The 7,787-nt window shown below is 37.1% G+C and overlaps 1 long non-coding RNA gene across 3 annotated transcripts; it reads left to right on the forward strand.

Annotated features, from left to right (window-relative positions):
- Nucleotides 1–6,010: 6,010 nt before the first annotated feature.
- LOC131247390 (uncharacterized) lies at nt 6,011–7,227 on the forward strand. Of its 3 annotated transcripts, none has more exons than XR_009171696.1 (3): nt 6,011–6,041; nt 6,204–6,329; nt 6,792–7,227. It is a non-coding gene; the product is annotated as an uncharacterized LOC131247390 (long non-coding RNA). The 3 variants fall into 3 exon arrangements; XR_009171697.1 differs by having other exon boundaries at nt 6,011–6,033; XR_009171698.1 differs by having other exon boundaries at nt 6,011–6,029.
- The last annotated feature ends 560 nt before the right edge of the window (nt 7,228–7,787 follow it).

Here is a 7,787-nt window from a genome sequence, read left to right on the forward strand (position 1 = left end):
TGTGGAATCAGACTCAAGTCTAGTCATTAGTTTTTTGAACGGGTCAATCACTCCCAGTTGGAAATGGAAATATTGGATTGCTCGGATTGCTAGATTTGATTCCTCAATGAGAATCATTTTCTCTCATATCTTCTGGGAAGGCAATGGGCCGGCTGATGACATGGCAAAATTGGCGAGCAGCTCTCAAATTAATTCTCTGTACAGGCAGTACGTGCTCCTCCCTGCTAATGTCAGAGGCAACCTCTTCCTAGACAAGGTAGGCCTTGGGGCTGTTCAGCATGACTCTTAGATCTCTGGCCTCTTTCGTTTGTTATTCTCTCCTTTCTCGCTTTCCTCGTCCCTTTTGTATCTTGTCCTAGTTTCAATTCCAGTCACACGATAGGTGAGGCCTCTCTGTTTTGTTGGGACCCACTCGAAAGGATGTAAAGTTTTGAAAGTAATGAAATCATGGCAAAAAAGGAAGCCACATTTTCTTGAAAAAAAGAAAAGGGGGCCTAAGCCAACCGATGGCCCAACCCGTTACCAGCGGCCAGTTTTACCAGCCGCAGGCAAAGGGTACACCCTGTAAAATTAAAAAAAAAAACCCTAATCCATTTTTTAGCGCCGACTCTCTCTCCCTCTCCCTCTCCACTCCCTCTCGCTCTCGCTCTCCCTCCCTCTCCCTCTTGCTCTCCCTCCCTCTCTCTACCTCTCCCTCTCGCGCGCTCTCCTTCTCCCGCTCTCTCACTCTCGCATGCTCTCCCTCTCCCTCTCCCTACCTCTCTCTGCCTCTCCCTCTCCCTCTCGCACGCTCTCCCTTTCCCTCCCCCTCTCCCTCTCCCTCTGCCTCTCCGCTCGCTCTCCTCTCACTCTCACTCTCCCTATCTATCTCTCTCAAAACCCTATTCCTCTCTCTCTCTCTCTCTCTCTCTCTCTCTCTCTCTCTCTCTCTCTCCCTCCTCAGCCCTCTGCTGCAGTTCAATCTTATGCTGCTCGTGAATCTCGGATTCTCATCCATCTCAAGTATGCTTTGTCGAATACAAATCCCTAATTAGGGATTTGCGTTGTCGAATCTCATTTTAGGGATTTGCGTTGTCGATTCCCTGTCATTTTTTTTTTCAACTCATTTATCCATACAAAGCAACATTCGTTAAATCAATACATAGCTACTTTATATGATTTTAGTTATGGACAGGTACGATAGCATCTTTACCCATATCACGGAGATAGAGACAGAAATAGGAGTGAGTTTTAGCAAGCACGCAACTCCTTCCAGTCTTGATTTTGTAAATTTATCAGTTGACAGTGCCTGTTGTCAGTTGGAGAATAGAACACCATAGGCATAAACTATATATTTACATTGTACCATATATGTTCAACAAAGTTGTTTAAATTTTTTACTTATGTTAGCCTAAGTTGTCTACATTTTGCATGCTTCCATTTCCATCTTTTTACTAGTTTATTGATCAATTATAATGAAAATAAGTTTAAATTTATCAATGATTTCATATGGGTATCTAACTACAAATACCTCTATGCATGTTAAATTCGTGCTGATACAGGTTTTTATTTTTTCAGTTTTCTGATATATTGATCTGATTCACAAGTTCAAAGGTATTAGCTAAAACTACAAATATACATTATTTAATTATATCACGGATAAATAATGAGCAGAGAAAAGACCATGCAATACATGGTTTTCTGGTTTGCCAAACCGTGAAAAAAAAAAAACCTTTGTTCGGGAACTATGGAGCATCACTTCACAGAAAGGAATAACAGAAAGATATCAAACTCAAATTACTAGAGACTCCCATTCCTGTTCCATCCCCGTGATCCATCCACCAGACATGACTATATCCCTTCCACTGTCACAATCAGCAAGAGTAATCAAACACCAACTAAAAAGCATAGCACCTCCTTTTCCAGCCATGAATTATTTAAGAAGATGGTAACCTGCTAGACAAATGTTGTCACTTAATACTGGATTGCAACCATACAAGAGAAATGAAACAACAACAAAATTTTGTAATTCTTTGCCATCAGTGTGGGTTGCCCTGTGAAACAATTATATTTAGATGCATATTTTTCATATTGAAAGCTGCCAATCGAAGTTTCATGACCAAGCTTAAGACGAACTTTAAAAGCATATTTTTATATTGTCATGTTCATGTCAGATCTGCAATATAACTCATCATAACAGCAACTACAATTAGAGAATAGGACATCCCTCACCATGGACATACAAAATTATGTGTTTGGCCAAGACTCTGATTGCCCTGTTGCCACAAAGGAAGCACTTAAGTGTGTGCTTCACGTGGAGTGGTTCAAGGGGATGGGAATAGAACATAGGAGCTGCAAGAGATCTCCAACCATCTCAATCTCTGAAAGGAAATTGATAGAAGTAACCCACAAAGCAACCCATCCAAATCCACTGGTGTATTTGGCTTCTCATGTGAGGGATAGAAGACACAACAGTAGGGAACAACTTCTTCTCTAAAGGATTGAGGCCTTGAAAGTGCCATGCAAAAGTGGTGGCTGCCTCATACTTTTGTAGCAAACTACCCATGCAGCCGCAGACCAACAATCTGCTGCAAAATACACAGCTAGTGAGGTTATAACCAGATGAGGTTACATCTGGTTATAAAATTAGCCTTCAGGATGACAATTTGGTATTTTTGCCGGTGATAACATGATGGCGTTATGTGAGGAAATAGTCTTTAGGATGTGGGAGAGGGAAGGAGAAGCATTTGTAAAAAAATGAGATTGTACCATGATGTGTACCGTTTATATTTTGGGTGTACTATAAATAAGCAATGTTCTGATAATTAGCTTTCAACATTGATACTGATCTTTGATTTTTGGAGTTTTAAGTTGTAAAATTCTCTATTTATCTGTGAACAGTGACAGTCAGGACCACATCAGGGCTTAATGGAGTAGCTTCCAAAGCATCAATGGTTCTGATAATCATACCATCCCATCATGTGGAACCCAATGGGGTGACAATGACACATGATGGATATCCAAGTTGAGACAGGCATATCATATTGCTAGACATATACAGGTGCTAGACATGAGGCACATTAAACGTTTGGCTAGGCGATTGGTAGGTCCTATGACCGATGCAGGACCTAACCAGCCTCAAGTGACCCAGGCTACTATGGGTCCCTCACCGCCTCAAGATCTACACCAAGCTATAGCAGGTCCCTCTAGTGGTATGTTATGCATCGATTATTTCATGTGTTTTTATGCTAAGGAACTATACAGATATCCATATTAATGTTGTGGTTTTAACAGATTCAAAGGGTGTGATAAAAAATAGAGGCCATACACGATGCCTCGAAGTTTGGAAGATGCGTGAAGAACAATACATTCCTATTCCCATCGTACTAAAGGACAACCCGTTGGTGACAATTTTAACAAGTTGACAAACTTCCTGGGGATTATAGCACGCAATGGGGAATATGCACCCCTTACATTTACTGATTGGAGGCAGTGCTAAATGAAAAGAAGGATGATATGTTGGGACTTGTTATGGTAATGGTTATAATGCTTTCTTTTTTCTGTTTTTCATTTTTTTTTCATTATGTGATTGTCTGGTTTTAACATGTAATGCATTTCAAGTTTGAGTTTGATGCAGATGCAAAGAAGTGGGTGTTACAATCAATTGGTAAAAAATGGAAGGATTGGAAATGTGAACTGAAAAAACTCCACTATTCTCCTCATGAGACTGACGAGGAGCGGTTCGCGGACCTTGATGACCGAGTCAAAGAGGATCAGTGAAAGTCCCTCATTTAGTTTTGGAACTCTGAAGATGGGAAGGTATGTGATGAGTAAGTATTGATTGCTTTATGTTTTAGAATTACACAATAATCTTTCATTGATATCTTATAATTTACTCTGTCGGTGTGTTCACATATAGGCTCGTGCTAAGACAAATTTAAATAATCGAAAAAAGTAATTAATTGGCCACGCTGCAAGCTCAAAAGAGCTTTGCACGGATACTTGAGGAAGAGGTAAATTTTCTTAATCACTCAATCAACTGTGTTGGTCTATTTCTTATATATAACTTGTTTACATAATGATAAAGGAAGAAAATGACTAGTGGCAAGGATCCAAGCTGGGCAGATGTGTATATATTGACCCATACGTGCAAGAGTGGTAGGCCTATGGATGAGGCTTCATTAAGAGTAATGGTATATTCATGCATCTAATTGTTATGTTTTATATTCTTTTTTAAAAAAAAATAATTCTCTCTCATTTATCATTGTACAATCTAAACCAATATTTTTTCTATTGCAAGAACAACTCAATGAACAGATTTCTCAGCAACCCGATACCTCACAAAATAGCACAGGAAGGAATGACTTATTCTCTCAAGTAATGGGAGAAGATCAACATGGCCGAGTCCACACTTATGAGCGAGGCCCCACTCCGAGTGATTTGTGGGGAACAACACCTAGCCAATGAAGGATTGCCTTCGTTGCTCAGAGTAGAAATGAAGAATATGAGGGACTGCAGATTGAAGTATCATCCCTAAAATCGAAAGTATCATCCCTAAAATCAGAATTTTCATCTTTTAAAGAATCAGTGGCGCAATTGATATCCTCTAGGATAAATCTAAAATCCACAGTATTAAATAATTCACCTAATCTCAACCCAAACCAACTGGCCTCATCATTAAGCCAGGTAATTATATGATATATATGCATATATTTACATGTGTATTATGTCATATATTATATAGAGTTTAGTCGGTATATGATGATTGGCATTGATTTATCATTTGTAGAGACACTTAGCGAAAAAAGGGAAAGACTACGACTTGCAGTAGTACCGAGGTAAATTTTCACACAAATTGAATAGTTTTTTTATTTTTATTTTTTATGTTTTGAGATTATTGTGTTCTTAATTAGATGTGGTATACAAATGATGCAATGTCTTGTGTTAAATAGTAAATTTTATTTGTAGGACGTGATCGAAGTTCTTCTTACTGGCATCTGTGGGGTTACCGTTGCTAGAGGAATTGTCTTGAGTAAGGAACCGCTCACAAAAGTAGGCAGGTTCCCACTTAGAAATGGTTTTTGGGAAATATATATTCAGGTGGCAATTGTACGTGAAGAGACTTTGATGAGACCCTATGGACGATACAGAACAATTGGGGATGCAGCTAGAACAGGTATTTGTTGGCCCGATTGTTGTTGTTTGGTATTTATTTATTTTTTTGCATATACAATAGAACTTCTTATATAAGATTATAAATATTAACTAATTTCTTTTTGTTATTTTGTTTTGTAGGTTGTGACAGCTATGGATTGAGTTAAATAGAGGGATCTCTCTCTCTCTCTCTCTCTCTCTCTCTCTCTCTCTTGTTATTTTTGAAAACAAAAAAGAAATTGGTTTTGGCAGTTGGTAGATTTACTTGGCTAACCTTAGATTGAATTTCACTTCTAGCACTTTCTTTTGGTGAGTGTAGTTTTCTATGTAACTGTTATGAGTGTAGTTTTCTATGAAACTGTTAAAAGGAAATCAATTACCCCCTCTTTTGATGACTTCAACAGAAGAAGTCATCTCATGATTGAGGTTTTTCTATATACTGTGATTGTTTTCTTTTGACAGGAAGAAACATCGGCTCCTCAGAATGCTGCATATAGTACGGTCATTAGATTCTCCACAAGTTGTAAGAGTTTCTGTCATACCTTTTAGTAAATTTGTCTATCTTGCTTTATATTTGTAGTGTCATAAGTCTTAGGCTCCATTTGGTCATCACATTAGTTGCAATAACTGTTCTTGAGCTGCAACTGCATTTTTGTTTTTGACTTTCTACTGAGATAAAAGCTATCATCCATTTTGATATTTGGAGTTATTTTAGCATGTGTCTCTGGTACAGAAAAGATTCATAGTCCTTTTCTAAATATTGTCCTTGTTCATTTCAGGCTTGAAGCTGATTGGCCTCCAACGATACAAATAGTTCACCTTATATCTCAGGATCACATGAATAACAAATACTTTCTGATATTTTTCTTTAGTATTTATCCAAAATGGATTATTCTGTCTGTATGCATGTACCATTCTTTTGTTATAACTCGACCATGTTTTTTCCTACTAGAAAATAACAATAAGCTTCTACTAGAAAGAAAAGACCTACATCACCTGTTTCTATTTTTATCCTAAAATATTTAAATCTTACTTAATATTTCTCACCAGTGCAATTGTTTTTGTTGCAGAATACCTTGGATCACTGCTTGGAGTTGACCAATGGGTTGTATGTATTTACTGTAGTTGGATGAACTTGTGGAATCAGCGGATACCTGTCAATTAGATCAGTATGCGGCTTCTGAGAAAGCTGGGAGGTAACCCATTCATTGCCATGTTCTCTGTTCTTTTCTTTTTTAATTGATGCATTTGTGTTTTTTAGCTTGCCAATTGGTTTCTAGTGCTGACTTCATGTTCAAAGTTGTCATTTGAGCTTCTAGACTCTCCTATTTCATGCATTTAGATGATGTTTTCTTGATGCATTTTATGCTTATGTTTATTTATTTATTTATTCTATTTTTATACTCTTAGCTCATGGGTTTGTTTTCAAAGCTAATTTCATGTTCATAATGGTGTGTTGAATCGCTAAGAGCCCCAATTCTTTATGATGTTTTTGTCCTTCTCTTGTGTAATATATTTGCACTCTGGGTTTCTATTTTGATGTTTTTTAGCTCATGGGTTTTCTTATTCTTTTTTTTTTCTTTCTTTCTTATTATTTTTTGATTGAGCTTTTTTTCCTGATGAATGGATTGGAAATGTATTTTAAATTGTACAAACAGAAACTTGCAGTTCCTCAGCCTCAATCTAAGTCACATACACAAATTCAGTCTGCCCAACAAATTTCTCAACCTAGCAGGTTGAGACTCAGCTCAGGCAGCAACAGCCGATACAACTCCAGCAACAATCTTTATCTTCATCGGTCAATATTGCATGTTAGTATCCTTTTCTTGACAATGTTGTTATGTTGCTTTCATTTAATGCTTGGGCTTTTGTAGAACTTGTCTATTGCAAATTTGCAATTTCTATATTCAATTAGGGGCTATTTGGATTGGTGGAAATGGAAAATAAAAAAGTAGCCAAGGAAAACATCCATCTTTTTTGTGTTAAAATAAGCTCTTTGCGGATTAAAACACTCGATTTAGGCAACTTGGATGAATCAAAGTTCTGTAGGCCATTTTGGAGAAAATTTGAAAAAGATGCAAGTCTTCAATTTCTTTTCTTCTTCTTCTTCTTCTTTTTTTTCCCTAGTTTCTTGCTGGAATAGATATAGGATGAATTTTAATCCATGCAGTAGGTTAGGTCTTTTAATCCAATTTTCATTGCAGGGAGTGTTTAGTAAAGTTAGTGGTAATGGTGGATACTCACAATCTCATGATCGGGTGAGATATGGTTGCCTTGAATGTTTTTTTTTTTTTTTCCTTCAGTTCTAAATCTCTTTTCTTCATGAGCTCTAGTAGTAAATAACTATTGCATTCTTTCTTTCAGGTTAACAAACCAAATCTTCCACTTGCATCACGATTTTCAGGTATTTTTGGAGACAACAGCTTGTCTGATACATGACTGCCATCCCTAAAAAGTTATAAACTTCTCAATGTGCATGTTCATCTGACTCATTTGTAGTGAACTTATAGCTTTAATATGTATTTGGATGCAATATTGAATTCCAATCTCTAACTTTGATGCCAATTAATTTCTTTTTGTTATTTTGTTTTGTAGGCTTTAGGAAGGGATGAATGGGAGTTAGATGGTATGATTTTTATTTTATTTTATTTTTG

Source organism: Magnolia sinica, chromosome 5 (genome assembly GCF_029962835.1).
Source record: "Magnolia sinica isolate HGM2019 chromosome 5, MsV1, whole genome shotgun sequence".
NCBI lineage: Eukaryota > Viridiplantae > Streptophyta > Magnoliopsida > Magnoliales > Magnoliaceae > Magnolia > Magnolia sinica.